This window comes from Podarcis vaucheri, assembly GCF_965113315.1.
Source record: "Podarcis vaucheri genome assembly, chromosome: 8".
In the NCBI taxonomy this organism is placed as follows: Eukaryota; Metazoa; Chordata; class Lepidosauria; order Squamata; family Lacertidae; genus Podarcis; species Podarcis vaucheri.
Window position 1 is genome coordinate 17,678,443 of NC_138766.1, and position 18,341 is coordinate 17,696,783.

General features: G+C 48.5%; 1 long non-coding RNA gene across 1 annotated transcript in view; it reads left to right on the forward strand.

Moving 5' to 3' along the window:
* Nucleotides 1-17,787, forward strand: part of LOC309539003 — a 90,795-nt gene extending 73,008 nt beyond the window's left edge. The window contains exon 3 of the long non-coding RNA XR_014222596.1: nucleotides 16,808-17,787. This is a non-coding gene — a long non-coding RNA (uncharacterized lncRNA). The remainder of the gene's footprint in view (nucleotides 1-16,807) is intronic.
* Nucleotides 17,788-18,341: the final 554 nt, after the last annotated feature.

Sequence of the window (18,341 nt, forward strand, 5' to 3'; positions counted from 1 at the left end):
TGCCGGCAGAGGTACAGAGGAACGGATCGCGTTATCTGCTCTGCGCGTCAAGTTTGATTGATGAAGGTATGTGCTCATGCTCCGGAGCAGCCTGCCAGTTTCTAATTCATGGCTTTATGGCTGGACTTTGAACTTTTAAAGCCGTTATGCCGCGATACAGTTTAAGGCACAAGCTCACATGCTTGATGGCTGAGAAAGCGAAAGTACTTTTTAAAAAGTGCTTTTGGAAGAAGCTGCAGTACCGTGACGCAGCTTGATTAAAACAGCAGAGATGGAAAATGCAAAACTGGCTGAAGCTTTTGGGATTCCTAAGCTCAATAAGAAAAATTACACGGAGTGGGTACTTTATGCAGAGGCTGTTCTGCGGAAAGAAGGTCTGTTTAATGTTATTACAGACAACCCCCCAGCTCCAATTACAGCTCAATGGAATGCTAAGGATTCAAAAGCACGGGGAACGCTTACGTTGATAGTATCCCCAGAAGAGCTCTGTCTGTTGCGTGGAAAGACCACAGCCAGAGAAATTTGGAACTCTTTAAGAGAGGCTCACTTGAGGACAGAAGCTGGTTCCTCAATGTACTACTATGCCAAGCTGCATGATATGGCTCTTGCTGAAGGTGGAGATGTGCGTACACATCTGATGGAGATGCAGAATCTGAGACATGAGTTGCAACAGAGAGGACTCAACTTTCCAGAGGCTGTGTATTCCTTCATGATACTACATTCTTTGGGTCCAAGTTGGGAGTCCGTTGCCACTCAGATTGCTGTTCAACCAACTGCTCAGCTCACAGTAGCCTATGTTACTGCCGTGGTCCAGAATGAAGCAGATCGCCGGGGTGCTAGCTGCATGGGTAAGGGGGAGTCTTCACAGACGTCATCCCAGAGTGCAGTGGAACCACCAGAGGGCGCCAAAGCTTTGAAGGCAGTGAAATGCTACTCGTGTGGACGTCTAGGCCATATGAAGAGGGAATGCAAATATCCCAAGGCCAAGACAGAGCAGCGCAGCGGAAGTTCATCGCGTGGAAAAGGCCAAAGCAAAGGCAAAGGTCCGGTGTCCAGGACAACGCAGCACAAGGCAATGGTCTCACGCTTCACCCCAAAGGTTGCAAAGGTCCAGAAGACGTCTAGATCTTTCTTCGTGGTTGATTCAGCAGCTACCCACCACATGTGCAACGATAAGAGACTGTTCGTGTCTTTTACACCGCAGGAAGGTGCAATTCACCAGGCGGATGACCACACGATCCCCAGTCAAGGCTACGGAACTGTTGTTCTTCACAGTTTGGACTTAGAGATACAGGATGTACTTTATGTTCCAGATGCCACACACAATCTTCTAAGTGTGATGCAGCTGAATGAACGGAACATTGACGTTTCCTTCAAGAACAAGAAATGCACCATCACAAAGAAAGACGATTATGTATTGCATGCTGAATGTGTTGATCGTTTGTTTGTTTTGTATTATGATGATGTTGTGCAGAATGATATTTGTTGCATTGCAGGTTCTAACAAAAGTTTGCATGCAGGATGTATTCATGATTTTCACAGGAAATTTGGTCATTTGCATTTTGAGGCAGTATCTAAGATGCCTGCCTTGGTTGAAGGTATGACTATTAAACCCTGCAGGTACCACATGAAGTGCAAGGCATGCGCAGCAAACAAGGTGAAAATGGCTGCGAAAGGTAAGGTGTCTAGTAGGCAAGCTACAGAACCATACCAGATTGTTCATGCTGATTTAGTTGGTCCACTATCGCCCTCTTTGGGTGGCAATAGGTTCTTTATGGTTCTCATTGATGCATTTTCCAGGTATATTTATGTGTATAATCTCAAGCAGAAATCAGAGGCTTTTCCAAGGTTCAAGGAATTCTGTGCTTGGTTGGATAATGTGCATGGTAAAAAGATAAAAATTCTTTTCACAGATCGCGGGGGAGAATTCACTTCTCAGCAGTTTGAAGCTTTTCTGACTGAGAAAGGAATTCAACACGATTTGTCCAGTCCTCGCTCGCCATGGCAGAATGGACTTTGCGAAAGGGCAAATCAAACATTGCTTCAAGGGTTAAAAACCTTGCTGCATGATGCCAATCTTCCAGAGAGTTATTGGGCCGAATCTCTCTCATGTTTTGTTTACAGTTACAATCGCAGGTTATCTTCAGCGATTGGTTGTACCCCCTATGAGAAGATGTTTGGTAAGAAACCGTACATCAAACACATGAAAATATTTGGTTCTGACATGTGGATTCATTCACCACAAAGCTCCAAGTTAGGCAAACGTGGTTTGCATGGTATCTTTCTAGGTTATCAGAAAGGTTCTTACAGAATAATGATGACTGACTCTAAGACAATTAGGCTCACAAGAAGTGTTGAGTACAATGCCAAGTGGGGGGAGAATGTGGGAATTTTCCAATGTTATCCTGATGACAGTGATGAGACTGAGGATAAGCAACAACAACCCACACCCACTGATGAAGGTTCTGATTCTGAGTCTGAAACTGAATCGGATAATTCAGAGGATTTCAAGAGTGCGAAAGCCTCTATGCGACCCTCTGAAAGCTCTGATCAGGAATTGGAAGAACCATTGTTCACAATAGGTCATTTTTCTCCTAAGAAGGAAGAGGAGAGTGTTGAAGACCAAAGGCTAATTCGCAGGTCACAAAGAGCCACAAAAGGCAGACCTCCAAAGAGATTTGCTGATGAATTTGCTAAGACAGCAGTAGCAGCTGTTAAAAGCTCCAAGAAGGTATTTGAACCTTCAAGTTTCCAAGAAATCCAGGATTTGGATTCTAAGGAAGCTGAGCCATGGTTAAATGCCATGAAGGCTGAGCTTGATTCCTTAGAAAGGAACAAAACTTGGGAGCTAGTTCCAGTAGTTCCAGGAATGAAACTGCTTGGAAGCAAATGGGTCTTCAAAGCGAAGACTGATCAAAATGGCAAGATAGTCAGACACAAAGCCAGATTGGTAGCCAGAGGTTTTGCACAGGTACCAGGTGAAGACTATCACGAGACCTACTCACTCACTGTGAGATATGAGAGCATTAGGCTTATGCTCAAGCTAGCTGCAGAGGAGAATCTACACATTAGTCACCACGATGTGAATACAGCGTTTTTGTACGGATCTCTAGGTGAATCACTTTATATGCTTCCACCTGATGGCGTACAGGTAAAACAGGGATTTGTTTGTGCTCTGAAGAAGTCCCTTTATGGTCTCAAACAAAGTGCACGGTGTTGGCACACTAAACTCACTGAAGCATTGTTTTCTCTAGGTTTTCAGCAAGGGAAAGCTGATCCATGTGTGTTTGTCAAAGAGGAAGGGCAAAAGAAGCTGTATTGTTTGTTTTATGTTGATGATATTTTATTCTTTTGGAAAGATGTCACAATGTACAATAACACCCTAGCTCAACTGAAAGAGCACTTTGACATGAAAGATCTTGGTGAGGTAAACAACTACCTATCTCTGGAAATAGAGAGAGATCAAAGTGGTAACATTCTAGTACACCAGTCACGGAAAATTGCTGATGTGTTAAGCAAACTGAACCTGATGGATGCTAACCCTGTAGACACACCGATGACAACAGGTTATCAGGTAGAAGACACTGAAGAAGCATTTTCTGACACTACACTGTACAGAAGTGTGCTAGGCAAGCTAAACTTCATTGCCAGATGTTCAAGACCTGACATTGCTGTTAGCTGTAATTTGCTAAGCAGACAAATTAACAATCCTACTGTTAAGGATTGGAAAGCTCTGAAACGCATAGCACGCTATTTGAAAGGCACTATGCATTACAGACTGAGATTTAACAATCAGAAGTCTGGTGGTCTTGAAATTTTTGCAGATGCAAGTTTTGGAAGTGACACTACAGACAGGAAAAGTACGTCTGGAGTTTGCTACATGTACAATCAGGGTCTATTTGATTGGTCATGCAAGAAGCAAACAACAATTAGCTTAAGTACTTGTGAAGCTGAACTGAATGCACTGTCTTATTCACTTAAGGATTGTGAATGGTTGTTACAATTGTGCAAAGACATGAAAATTCCTGTCAAATGTCCAATCCAGGTTTACCAGGACAACAAAGCATGTTTGGCTTTGCTGAATTCGGAAGGTTGTAAGCAAAGCACGAAGCACTTGCAATTGAAGGTGCAACATGCTAGGGAACATATTCAGAAGGGACTCGTAACGGTGTCCTATATGCCAGGTAATGAAATTCCTGCTGATGTATTGTCCAAGATTGTATCAAGGGATCAACACTGTACCTATGTACAGAAGTTGGGTTTGTACTGATACTGTACGAACACGCTGCCCAGTGATGTTCACGGAAAGGGGGAGGATGTTGGTTTCTGCTCTCTTCACTGTGCAGCGAAGTGCTTGTCACAAGACAATGTTTACATTCCACAGTCAGAGTACTGTTGGGTTTTCCCACGGGAATGGGAAGCTGGATGTGACGTACACTGGTTTCCTGTTTTTCACTGTTTCTCTCGGTGTTCTTCATTCCGAGGAGAAGGACGGTTGCTTCTCTGCTCCCGCAGAGGCAAGATGCATGTTTGTGATTTCTCAATACTGAACTGAAAATAAAGCAACTTTAAGCATGTGGCACGTACTGTTCGTCATTCCGTTGTGCACAGGACTCTGCAATAACAACAGAATATGCGTTGCATTTGCTTCGCGACGACTTTAAAGATGAGGAGGAGAAAGTGGGTTTCATTGTGTCCCACTTGCATGGGGAAGCGAGGGCTTGGCTGCGCAATCTGTGGCGCGAGGATTGCCCTGCTCGAAGGGACTCTGATGAATTTATCAAATGCATGGACGCTTGCTTCCAGTCTAGCATGGATGTGGATGTAGCACGCCAACAGATGCATGGTTTAAGGCAAGGCAAGGCTTCAGTACGTCAGTACCATGCTCGCTTTTTCGCCTTGCTGAATGTACTGGGAAGGCAGAAAGACTCCCTAGCAGTAAGAGACTTGTTTTGGGAGGGGCTCTCTGGCCCTGTAAAAGATGAACTGGCAAGGGGGGACAGACCTCAAACCCTAGCAGAAGTGGTGCAGCGGGCGCTCGCCATTGGAGTACGCCACGAAGAACGCCCTTGGCGCAATGAGGAGGGTAGCCAGCTTCGCGCACCGTCTAGAGTGCCTCCTTTCCTTCCCAGAGATCTAGGACGTATGCGTCCCTCTCCTCAGTTGCAGGCAGGGGAGGAGCCAATGGAACTGGGTGGTGCAAAGGCTCAGTCAGCTGCGAAGCCTCCTAGAGGGAACAGGAAGTGTTACATCTGTGACAGTGCGATGCACATGGCCAAAGAGTGTCCCCAGAGGCTCCAAAAGCACACTGCAGCCTTAGCAACAGTAACTGCAGCAGCACAACATGAAGAGCACTTTCAGGGAAACGGGAATGCCTGGCTGGAAGCAGAAATGCTGGGGCACAGCCAGGCGAGTCAGTAAGGCAGTCCCCAGCGCTTTTGCAGCATACAGACCCCCTGCCACCCAAGCCAGTGGTGCAACTCACTGCAACTCTCCAGCTGCCTGATGGACGCACCCTGGAAGTTCCCATTACAATTGACAGTGGAAGCAACGCAGACTTCGTGGGGGTGCATTTCATCAAGCAGCATCGCATAGGGCTCCTACCAGCCACGCTGCCATTGGACGTAGTCACAGTGGATGGCAGGAAGCTGCTGGGGGGGCAAGTGGTACAACAGACGCCACCCATGGTAATGCAGATTGGCAATCACCGAGAAGTCATCAGTTTCAACGTCACCCGGCTGTCAGACACGCCTATAGTGTTAGGCATGAGTTGGCTGGAAAGGCACAGCCCAACCATGGCGTGGTACCAGCGACAGCTCACTTTTGGCTCGTCCTATTGCGCGCAGCATTGCATCCAGATCGCTCAGGAGGAGGAAGGCCAGGAGGAGGGGCAGCAGCTACGTCTCAGCATGGCGCAAGCAGTACCCCTCAAGTACAAGGGGTTTTTGGAGGTTTTCTGTGAAAAGGAGGCAGACCAGTTGCCACCTCACCGGCCCTACGATTGCGCTATTGACCTCTTGCCAGGGACAACGCTGCTGCCTGTGAAGCTGTATTCCATGTCCGAGGAGGAGCTGCAGGAGCTCAGGGAGTTCATAGATCACAACCTGCAGCGGGGATTCATCCGAGAATCAAAGGCTGTAGGGGGCAGTCCTGTGTTTTTTGTGAAGAAGAAGGACACGCCCCCAAAAAGGCTGATCGTAGACTTCAGATTCATAGACTCGAAAACAAAGCCAGCGGCCTTTCCCATGCCCAAGATTGACGACCTGCTCGCAACGGTGCGGAGAGGGAAGATCTTCACCAAGTTGGATCTCCGCGGAGCTTACAATCTCATACGCGTGCGAGAGGGTGATGAGTGGAAGACGGCCATGTTCACGCCGTTGGGCACCTACGAATACAGAGTTATGCCGTTTGGTCTCCAAAATGGCTCCCACTATTTCCAAGCTTTTATGCACCACGTGCTAGCGGGACTCCTCTACAAGAAGTGCGTATGTTTCCTCAACGACATTCTGATCTTCTCGGAATCGCCGGAGGCTCACGAGAGCGACGTGAAGGAGGTCCTGCAGAGGCTACGGGAGCACAGGCTCTACGCCAAGCTGGAGAAGTGCCAATTCGACGTGACGGAGGTGGATTTTCTGGGCTATAGGCTGTCCGACAGGGGACTAGCCATGGACAGCGCCAAGGTCCGGGCGGTGTTGGACTGGAAAAGCCTGCGAAATCGGAAAGAGGTCCAGAGGTTCGTCAGCTTCGCCAACTTTTACCGCAAGTTCATCAGGGGTTTCGCCAGGGAGACGGCAGCTATCACGGACACTCTCAGCTCCAAGAAGAAGAAGTTCACCTGGATGGACCAGGCGGAGCCGTCCTTCAGGAGACTTAAGAGTCTCTTTGCGTCCGAAGAACAGCTGCTACACGTGAATCCCGGCAGGCCCATGAGGGTTGAGACTGATGCATCTGACAGAGCGGTGGGGGCCGTCCTCTTACAGGAAGACCCGCAGGGGAACTGGAGGCCCTGCGCTTTCTACTCCCGGAAGCTCAGCAAGTCGGAACAGAATTACACCATCTGGGACAGGGAGTTGTTGGCCATCCACACAGCTTTCAAGGCGTGGAGGCACTTCCTCATTGGAGCCAAGCACACCGTGCAGGTCCGCACGGACCACAAGAACCTAGAGTACTGGCGCACGGCGAAGCTACAGAGCCAGAGGCACATACGCTGGGCAGAGTTCTTTGCGGATTTCGATTTCAGGATAGAGTACATCCCAGGCGACAACAATGTCATAGCAGATGCGCTCTCCAGGAAACCGCAGTATCTCAAGGAAGCGGCACCGGTGGCAGCCAAGCACATTTTTGCACCGCAGGCGTGGGCGTGCGCTTCAGCCGCCGTGGACCTGGAGGCGGTGCGTCGCGCGTTGCAGACGGATCCGTTCGCACAGTCCAAGATGGAAGAGGTGCGGAAAGGCACAGCGAAGGACGACGAGTTCCAGATACGCGACGGCCTGCTGACCCATAAAGGTGCTCTCTACGTTCCGGGAGACGATCTCCGCGCAAAAGTTCTGCAGCAGTTGCACGACGCACCCAGCGCTGGCCACTTCGGCAAGGAAAAGACGACGGAATTAGTGGCCAGAGACTTTTGGTGGCCCCAGATGCGAGGGGAGGTTGCGGATTACGTCGCCAGGTGTGACACTTGCCAAAGGTCCAAGCCAGTGCACCAGAAGCCAGCGGGACTGCTGGAACTGTTGGAAACGCCACTGCAACCGTGGGAGAGGGTGGCGCTGGACTTTGTCACTGATCTGCCCAGTTCGCGAGGCAAGACGGCGGTGCTTGTGGTTGTGGACCTGTTCACCAAAATGGCGCATTTCATTCCTTGCGCGAGGGTGGCGACAGCGGAACAGACCGCCAAACTCTTCATCGACCACGTGTTCAAGGTGCATGGGTTGCCACGGTCCATTCTGTCCGACAGGGGGCGCCAGTTTGTTTCTAGTTTCTGGCGGAAGCTCCTAGGGATCCTGCATGTCAAACTCAACCTGTCGTCGGCGAGACATCCGCAGACCAACGGCCAAGCAGAGAGGGTCAACGCGATCATGCAGCAGTACCTGAGATGTTACGCCAATCAGCGACCCGCAGCTTGGGTGGATTACCTGCCAATGGCTGAGTTTGCCTACAACAACACGAAGCACGCGTCGACGGGGGTGACGCCGTTCTTCGCTAACAATGGACGGCATCCCAGAACCTTCCTGGGGCTCGTAACGACGGGGGAGGGGGCGCCGCATGGGGCCGACCATTTCGCAGCGGAATTGCAAGAGGTGCACGACGAGCTACGGAGACATTTAGAGCTAGCTAAACAAGCCTATAAGGTGCAGACGGACAAACACAGGAGGGAGGGGGAAGACATCCAGGTGGGAGACTGGGTATGGTTAGCGGCCCAAGCGGTGCCGGCCAAGTTGTTAGCTAAAAAGAAGCTAGGACACAGGCAACTAGGGCCGTACCAAGTTGAGGCCAGGATCAATCCCGTAGCGTTTCGACTGGCCCTCCCCGAGGGTTCCAGAATGCACCCGGTCTTTCATAGGTCGGTGCTCACCCCCTACAAGGCCCCACACAGATTTCAGGAGTCAGGGACGGCACCAGAACCAAGCAGAGAGTCACCCAAGAGGGGGAGGTCACCTAGGGCCGAACCAATTAACGAGGTCACAGAGATTCTGGACTCGAGATGGGGGGAAGAGGGAGTAGAATATTTTCTCGCCAGAGAAGGTGCCCCAGCCAGCGCCAACAGTTGGGTGCCGGACTACGCTTTGGACGAACCCCTCCTCAAGGACGAGTTCCATGCCCTTTTCCCACACAGGCCCATGCCAGCACAGTTTTTCGACGATTGGCTTTTTACGCCCACACTTTCCGCCAGCACCTTCCGAGGGTTCTCCTCCGCAGAGGAGATGACGCCAGAGTCGAGCCCTCCAAGGGGATCGTGTTCGGGGGTGGACACCGACCCTTCTTACTGGTGGGACGACCTGCCAGAAGAGGACTGGCGCACGAGGTGGCGGATGGGGCCTTGGCAAGCAGACCCCACCCAGGCAACAGGGGGAGAGGAGAACGTGAACATGTTGGGAGAGGACCATGGGTTCGAGCACACATACACTGAACTGGAAGCAGAGGAGATCGACGTCGACGACCTGTGTCCGGCAGCGACCTCCGCAACGATGGAGCTCCCAGAACCTGCGCCCGAGCAGCGGGAGGGGGGAAGGGGGGGCTTCGAGGGGGGATGGATGCCAGGGGTTCAGGGACAGAGGCACAGGTGAGGGGGGAGACGGAGAGCGATGGGGAAGAAACCCAGGACAGTGAGGAAGAGGATGACAATGACTTGAGGTCTTCCATGAGTCTCTCAAGTGAATTGGAGGATTCCCAGAAGGGGGCACCCCTGGTCAAGCCAAGGGGGGTCACAGGGGGGACTTGCCAGGAGCAGGGAAGCAGCAGGGAAACCCCGAGTGGGAGTGGGAGATCGGGGTCGGCTTCCCAGGAGGAACGGAGTGAGAAGGGTGGAGTTCCTAGTGTGACACACGGAGCAGAGCAGGAAGGAGACAGGGGAAGGAGATCGGGGCAGGACGTCCTGCCGGAAGGGGCGGAGAGTAGTACAGGGAGTAGTGTAACTGTCAAAAGGAAGGTCAGGGGTAGCGAACGCGCGCCAAGTTCAAATGTGGAGGCGCGCGGAAATGCAGAGAGCCCGGAGGAGCCTGGCCCCAAAGCACGAAGGAGGGGGGAGCAGGCATCTGAGGGATCCGCGTCAGGGGAGAGCAGGAGGGAAGGAACCCAGGGGGGCAGAAAGACCCTGCGGAAAAGAAAGGACAGGAAGAGGTGGTCTAGCACAAGCCTCTTAAACTGGTGTAGAGGCGGGACCGAGTCAGAGGGGACTTCAAACGTCTAGGCTAAGAGATGCGGGGCTGCGCGCCTCGGTTGTGGAACCAATAATGAACTGCAATAAACATCCTTGTATATAAGAAGAGCTTGGCGTTGGTCTTTTGTGAGCTGAGACCTGAGGCAGCCCTTGACATTATTATTATTATTATTATTATTATTATTATTATTATTATTACTACTACTACTATTACTGTGCAAGTTGGGGTTATTTCTTTATTGGTAGGAACACGATCTGCACTGAGAATCCCAAGAACTGTGCGTGCTGAATTTTTGCTTCAAAGTCCCTCATTAAAGCCAGAAGTCGCAGAAAAAAGGTAGCAACACTACTAGGTTGCCGGGAAAGGATTTATTGAGAAACATTTTTTCATTGGATTTCCATTTCAATTCAGTTAAGTATTTTAAAGAAAGACCAATCAATTTCTTAAAATATGCCTGAATGGATAATTTGCACATCCGCTGGTAAGGATGCAATTTGGGGAATGGCCCAATGAAATGCTATTGGAGAGTGATGCTGATAGCTCTGAATGAAAACTTACAAGCTAAAGAAGCAAGGGGTTGCTTATGCAATTAGGGATGTTCACTGGGGTTTTGCTCCTATCCCACCAATAGCCAAGCGGAAAGCAGAACAACAGACTTCTAATTGATCCCATTTTCCTTACTCTGCTGGTGTATGTAGTCATACATTCTAGCTGCATTATCATCATGCTCTGGTCAACAAATGTACATGAAATCTTGCAAAAGAGAGTATGGAGATTTGCATAACTCCTCGAGTATATGAATCCCTCTCTCCTCTGTGTTTTATAATTATTCTGTTCTAATTAGTCATCTTTATTTTAGAATGCAAGTTTGTTTATTACTCGAGTTGCTTGCAAAATCTGGATTTAACCGGATTTTTATGCTGGAGGATTCTAGGGTTTAAAGGCTTATTTCAGACATCTGGTTGAAATCACCGGACATACATATTGTAGCTGAAAATGTTCAAAATGGGCATCCACAATGTCTCTAGGATTCAGCATGTGCCACCACGAGAGTTTGATCCGTTATACTGGAAGACGCATTTGTGAAGTCTGCAGAGTCCAGGGAGCTGATGCACCAAACTGGTCACATATTCCAGATCCAGACTCTCCACAACAGGGGTGGAGAGGGTCACATGCAAGAGTGATTTGGGGAAGACATTTTGTCTCAGTCCTGTTCAGGGCTATCTCCAAAACTGCTCAGTCGCTGCTTTGCTCTTGCTGGTGCAACATCTATCTGGACCTGTTCAGTTGCTGAAGACTCAGGGAGAGCTCTTCTGATGGCTTAACAACCTAACCGTCCTGGATACTATCTTCCTCACTGATATACAGGGAGCTTGAGCAAGTATATCTGAAGCAGTGTCTCCACCCCCATTGTTCTACCCGGACACTGAGGTCCAGCAGCGAGGGCCTTCTGGCGGTTCCCTTACTGCAAGAAGCCAAGTTACAGGGAACCAGGCAGAGGGCCTTCTCGCTAGTGGTGCCCTCCCTGTGGAACGCCCTCCCACCAGATGTCAAAGAAAACAACAACTACCAGACTTTTAGAAGACATCTGAAGGCAGCCCTGTTTAAGGAAGCTTTTAATGTTTGATGTGTTACAGTATTTTTATATTTTTTGGGAAGCCGCCTAGAGTGGCTGCGGAGGCCCAGCCAGATGGGTGGGGTATAAATAATAATAATAATAATAATAATAATAATAATAATAATAATAATAATAATAATAATAATAATTATTATTATTATTATTATTATTATTATTATTATTATTATGTCCACCAGATTGGAACTGTTGCTTCAGCAAGAGGAGTTGAAGGCCCCACTTTTCTTGATAATTAGCTCTGTAGCTGAGTAGGTGTTTTTCATGTGTCCCTAACCAGGCACTTAAGCTGCACCTCTGAAACTCCTATCTGGCTTGCTGAGTCTTCTACTTCTGTAGCCCTGGGGGAGACAAGGGGGGGGTATGAAGAAGAAGAAGAGTTTGGATTTGATATCCCACCTCTCACTCCCCTTCAGGAGTCTCAAAGCGGCTAACATTCTCCTTTCCCTTCCTCCCCCACAACAAACACTCTGTGAGGTGAGTGGGGCTGAGAGACTTCAGAGAAGTGTGACTGGCCCAAGGTCACCCAGCAGCTGCATGTGGAGGAGCGGAGACACGAACCCGGTTTCCCAGATTACGTGACTACCGCTCTTAACCACTACACCACACTGGCTCTCATGAGCATCACCTAGGACCCCAGGCAGCTGGCTTGGGAGCCTCCAGCCATGGGGCAGGAATATCTGGATTCATTGGCTCTTTGGGATCATTGGCAATCTGGAAGGTCCTGTTTCCCTTGCTGCTTCTCTGAGGAGGTCCGAGCAAGGCTCAACCCTCACAGATGGAAGAGTAATCAGTATTTTAGATACAAGGAGATGGAAGGGAATGTGGGTTCTGTAACGGTGAGGAAACCCTTAAGGTTTGGGTTAATGACATGGCTGGAATTAATGACATTTTGGTGGTGGCCTATTCTGGGGATGTCTTCTCAAGTGTCAAAATGAGAACATAAGAAGAGACTGCTGGATCAAGCCAGAGGCTCATCCTGTTCCAGAAGCCTACGGATAACATAAGCAGGGCCTGAGCACAACACCAATCTCCCCTTCTGTGGTATTCAGAAGCAAACGAAAGATGTTCCCGATATATTCTATGAATAAAGTGCTGCTCTCTAGTTTAACACCCAGAGCACTGAATTCATTATCTGCTGTCCAAGACTTACAGGGTAAGACATTTGTTTCAACCCCTCAGAAAGCAACACACCCTCAGGAAGTGACATTATTCGAACTTGCAATATCCACCCAGGGTGGTGAAAACACAGATTGTCACGGCCATTAGAGGAGCCAACAGTTGGCTGTTGCCCCCCTCGGTGTGTTAACATCATAAGGCCACCATGGGTGTGACACAGTTTGAACACAGAGCCTGCGTTCCTCTGTTTGGATGCTCTCCAGCCTGGTTTCCTCAGTCTGAGAAGAAAAAACCCACAGGTATAGTAAAGAATGCTTAAGCAGGTCATGAAAATGTTTCTGTGCAGCTGAATATGTATTGCATCTTGCCAATAGTAGAGCAGTCTATCGCAGCTGGAAGGCAGTTATATACTATATCAGATTGGACAGATAAGGAAGGCTGGATAAGAGGCCAAACATATGATCAGCAGTACCAGCAGATTTTCCCTCCTACTAACTGGAACCAAAGGAAGTACAGTTGAGCTCAGGAGCAGCCTCTGGACAGAGTCGAGATCTGTAGATCAATTCAACTCTGGCCTATCTACCTGGTTCACAGCCAATCCAGGAAATGGATATGAGGTTTCAAGAAGAAATATTAATTGGAATCATGCACCGTTCTTCTTTTACATCCTCTTGTGCAACAGATTTGAAAGGCTGTTTGGCATTTATACAAGCTCCTGCTTCTCATTTTACCTCAAATTGAACAGCATGACATAAGGTTTTATTTTTGGCCAGCTAACTGCACATTTTCTAAATCTTGAGATTTATTTTCAGCGTTATGGATGCTTTTCTGTAATAGGCTAGAGTAACTGAATATGGACCCTCTCTTTTTGGTGCAGGGAGGGGAGAATATAAGGAGATACAAAGGAGGGCAAGATGTGGAATCCTGGACTTGCAGAGTTGGAAGGGATACAGGAATATGCAGCTGTACCATACAGGGATCAAACCTGCAACCCTGGCATTGTGGATCAAGGGCCAGACCCCGCTATGTGAAATAAATACACAAGGACACGTGATATAAGGTTAATGGGCAAGAAAAGGCCACAACTTTATTGATTACAGCAGTGAAAAGGTATTGGCTTAGGCATTGGATGACTATAGGTGGTGGGTTTATTCAACAGTAGGTGGAGCCTGTTGATGCTCATCCAACTATAGGCTCACCCCCTGATGTCACCGAGGGTCGTGCCATGGCCTCCCGCCAAGCAGGCATCGGACGGAATACACGACTGCCAGATTCCTTTAACGGAATAACCCACGGTAGATAGCATAGGCGATAGCCACACCTAGCTCTTCGACACCACAACACATTTTTCCAATGCCTAACCTACCCACCAATACCACAAAAGTTGTGACGATTGCTACGAGGTAGGTGAAAAAACCAAAAGGCCTAATGCCAAATGGAAAAATTCCTACCAGGCCCCCCAGCCAACCAGGGCGACCAACCTAAGGTCCATAGCAAGGCCAAAAACCTATACCCTGAGCTAAATGGGAGTGGAGGGTGGGTGACTCGCTGAGGGACGACGACGAATGAGGAGGAGGCGGAGCTAGCACCACAGCATTAAGCTGCTACACACGCCCCCCGGAGGCACCTGGTTGGCCACCTCCGGTGGGCGTGGGCACCAGCCAGGTAGGAGGGGAGGGGGCTAATGCCCCCTACCAGGGGCGGAGCTCGGTCTACCGCCCACAACCACTCCCCTCTCTTCCAGGGAGGAGAGTCTTTATCAGCACCATGCTCTAACCAACTGGGCTATCTGGACTTCATGACTTTTAGACTGTGCGGAAAAGAGGACTTTGGCAAGCACAATTTAGAGGAGAAAGAAAAAGCGATGAAAAATCCTGATTTTACATCCTTGGTAAAGTTAAAGGCGTTGTCCCCTTCTCTGAATCTATTTTTAAAAGCCTGACCTGGCCTTGTTGTTGTTGTTGTCTAGTCGTTTAGTCGTGTCTGAGTCTTCGTGACCCCATAGACCAGAGCACGCCAGGCACTCCTGTCTTCCACTGCCTCCCGCAGTTTGGTCAAACTCATGCTGGTAGCTTCAAGAACACTGTCCAACCATCTCGTCCTCTGTTGTCCCCTTGTCCTTGTGCCCTCCATCTTTTCCAACATCAGGGTCTTTTCCAGGGAGTCTTCTCTTCTCATGAGTGGCCAAAGTATTCCTGGAGGAGGAACCGGCAAGCCACTCCAGTATCCCTGCCAAGAAAACTCCATGGACAAAGACAACTGACCTGGCCTAGGACCTGGTATCTTCCTCACAAACCTGCCTGGTTGTGTCTCTAGAACCTGCCTGGTTGTGTCTCTAGAACAGAGGATGGCAACCTTATCCGAGGATGGGCCGGTCGACGCTCCGTCTATAGGAGGATGGGCCAGATCGTGAGCGCACACGTGCTCTTCCAGGTCAGAGGAGCGTCCGTGCACAGGCACACATGCTATTTCCAGCAGTCCTCCAACCCGGAAGTCCACCGGAAATAGTGTGCACACATGCACACAGGCGCTTCTCTGTCCCGTACGCATCTGCACACGCTATTTCTGGCACACATCCAGGTCGGAGGAGCACCTGTGCGCATGCGCACTGGTGCCATCAACCCGGAAGTCGGTCCCTGCTCTGTCCCGGTAAGAGTGGGGGGTGGGGGGGACAGGGGTTGCCATGGACCATAGGTTGCCCTTCTCCAGGAGCCTCTGACTTGTGAGGCGAGATGGGTGACAACTGGACTAAGGTCCCACCTGCGCTATATTTAAAGCAGTGTCATGCCATATTAAATGGTCACGGCTTTCCTCAAAGAATTCTGGGAACTGTAGTTTTTAAGGATGCTGAGAGTTGTTAGAAGGGCACCATTAATCTCGCAGACCTACAATTTCCAGAGTTTCCGGGGAAGAGGGATTGGTTGTTAAACCACTCAGAGATATTAATAATAATTTAAAATGGAATCGTTCAGTAATATTTAAAACAAAGCATACATCCTGCACTGTGTTTTCACTTCTCATTATTTGGAGTTCTCCATATCAATGTTTTGTAAAGGCTACCAGCCTTTTTGCATTCTGAAAAGATGGGCTGGTTTATACAGGCTGGAAAAAAAATGTAAGCTATGGGTGGAGCAGGGGAAAGAGAATGGGCTGAAATCATCATCATCATCATCATCATCATCATCATCATCATCTATTATTTATACCCCACCCATCTGGCTGGGTTTCTCCAGCCACTCTGGGCAGCTCCCCAAAAAATATTAAAAACATGATAAAACATCAAACATTAAAAATTTCCCTAAACAGGGCTGCCTTCAGATGTCTTCTAAATGTCAAGTAGTTTATTTCTTTGACATCTGATGGGAGGGTGTTCCATAGGGTGGATGCCACTACCGAGAAGGCCCTCTGCATGAAATGTACATTCTCACAATACAAAGGATGTGATATGTGGCTTAAGTGTATTTTCATACTCCAAAATCTCACAATCTTTACATCTCAGAAACTGGGTGTATGAAGGGAGCGGAGAGAGTTTGCAAAAATGGAAAAATGCCTGTATAACATGTTTTACTGGTGAGTAATGACAGAATTTTCCTCAGCTTGTTTTGGAGTCAGCCTGGCAACTAAGAGCTATTTTTCATGGATGTTTGGGGGAAATAACTTCACCTTTCTTATTCCTGTTCTCCCATAGCCTGTAATGTTTTCACACACACACTGATGAGGCACTGTGCATACATCTTGCGATACTGACTCCTGATAATTGTCGTTCCTAGCCCTAGCAGGGTTGGCAAAGTTGTCCAGCTTTTCTGGGGAACATCTCCCTCCCAAAATTGGGATTTTAAAAGCATTTTTCTTTTTTTAAAAAATCACCATAGTTGCCATATGTCCAGGTTTGCTGATTCGGTGAAAATCCACCCAGACACCATTTTGACAGCCCGATTCCTGGGTAAATCTGGACATATGGCAGCCTTGGAAACAGAGAGCTTGTTCCAATATATAAAGGCTCAGTCCAGCTCTGGCATGTATTGGAGCAAGCTGTCAATCAGAGAGCTATCCATGGTCCTGTATATGACGTACAGCAAATTATTTTGTCTTGCATGTTATATTCATGCTGCTTTCTAACTGCCTTACCATTAACCAGCTATTGACTTCCACTATTTACTGCTTTTTGTCCCTGCAGCTGTAGACTATTCCTACCAGATTTTGTCCCAGACAAGTGTCCCTCAAGCAGACAAGACAGGACATTGCAGAAGAGCCATTCTTCCTGGGGACCCCAAATTAGAGTTACTAAGTAAAGACCCTGATGTTGGGAAAGATTGAGGGCACAAGGAGAAGGGGACGACAGAGGACGAGATGGTTGGGCTGTGTTCTCGAAGCTACCAACATGTGTTTGACCAAACTGCGGGAGGCAGTGGAAGACAGGAGTGCCTGGCATGCTCTGGTCCATGGTGTCACGAAGAGTCAGACCCGACTAAATGACTAAACAACAACAAAGTATAAAAGGAAGATAGGATTGCTGTAGCTTTCATTTGGTATACAGAAGAGGAAATGTTTACAAGTGTGGCTTCTCATATAAGAAAATACAACCATGCACACAAAAGAAACAAATGCTAAGAAGGATGTTCCCAGCACAATTTGATGATATGCTTATCACGGGGCATTGTACAGATAACTATTTCATGAATCTGCTCAAGAAAGCTGCATCCTTCAGGAACCTCCAGCAAAAATTCAGAAATAACTTCACCTGCTAAAGACTCAGGAACTCTGTGTACCAGTTCACCTTTGTTCCTCAAATCAAATCTGTTGACCACCCTCGCATTAGATTAATCAGGAAGCACTGGAAATGCTTTCAGAAATTCTATCCAGTGAAATGACTCCGTATGCGAACAATCAGTCTGAGGCCTTCACTGAGTCGAAAGCAACAAATGATCATTTGTGTCAGTGACGGATATGGTGAAGCCACCATCTTATAATTTGCTTTTTTCTTTTCTTTTTATTTTTGCCTGCTGCCCAAAATGCTCAGGCCTATCATGAGATAATAGGGACGCGGGTAGCGCTGTGGGTTAAACCACAGAGCCTAGGACTTGCCGATCAGAAAGTTGGCGGTTTGAATCCCCGCATCGGGGTGAGCTCCCGTTGCTTGGTCCCTGCTCCTGCCAACCTAGCAGTTTGAAAGCACCTCAAAGTGCAAGTAAATAGGTAAAAGGCATTTCAGTGCGCTGCTCTGCTTCACCAGAAGCGGCTTAGTCATGCTGGCCACATGACCCGGAAGCTGGACGCCGGCTCCCTCGGCCAATAAAGCGAGATGAGTGCCGCAACCCCAGAGTTGTCCGTGACTGGACCTAATGGTCAGGGGTCCCCTTTACCCTTTATAATGAGATAATAGTTTAGTTAACACCTATGGCCACAAACCATGTTTCATCTTTTTCCCAAGAGGTGGTGAGTTTCTGTCTGGCCATGTGATATGGTGAACCTCAATGGTGACTTTATGGTGTTAGTCACTACCACAAATGGCTTTGCAACCTCCCTTTAGAATTACATTAGGAAATGCTCCTGGCTTCATTTGGTCTGTTCTATGGATGTGTAAACCAGTGTTTCCCAACCTTTTTTGGGCAAAGGCACACTTGTTTCATGAAAAAAATCTCGCGGCACACCCGCTCCGGCCCTAAATAGGGCAAGCCACGCCCCCTCCAGCCAGCTGATTGGCTGGCCAG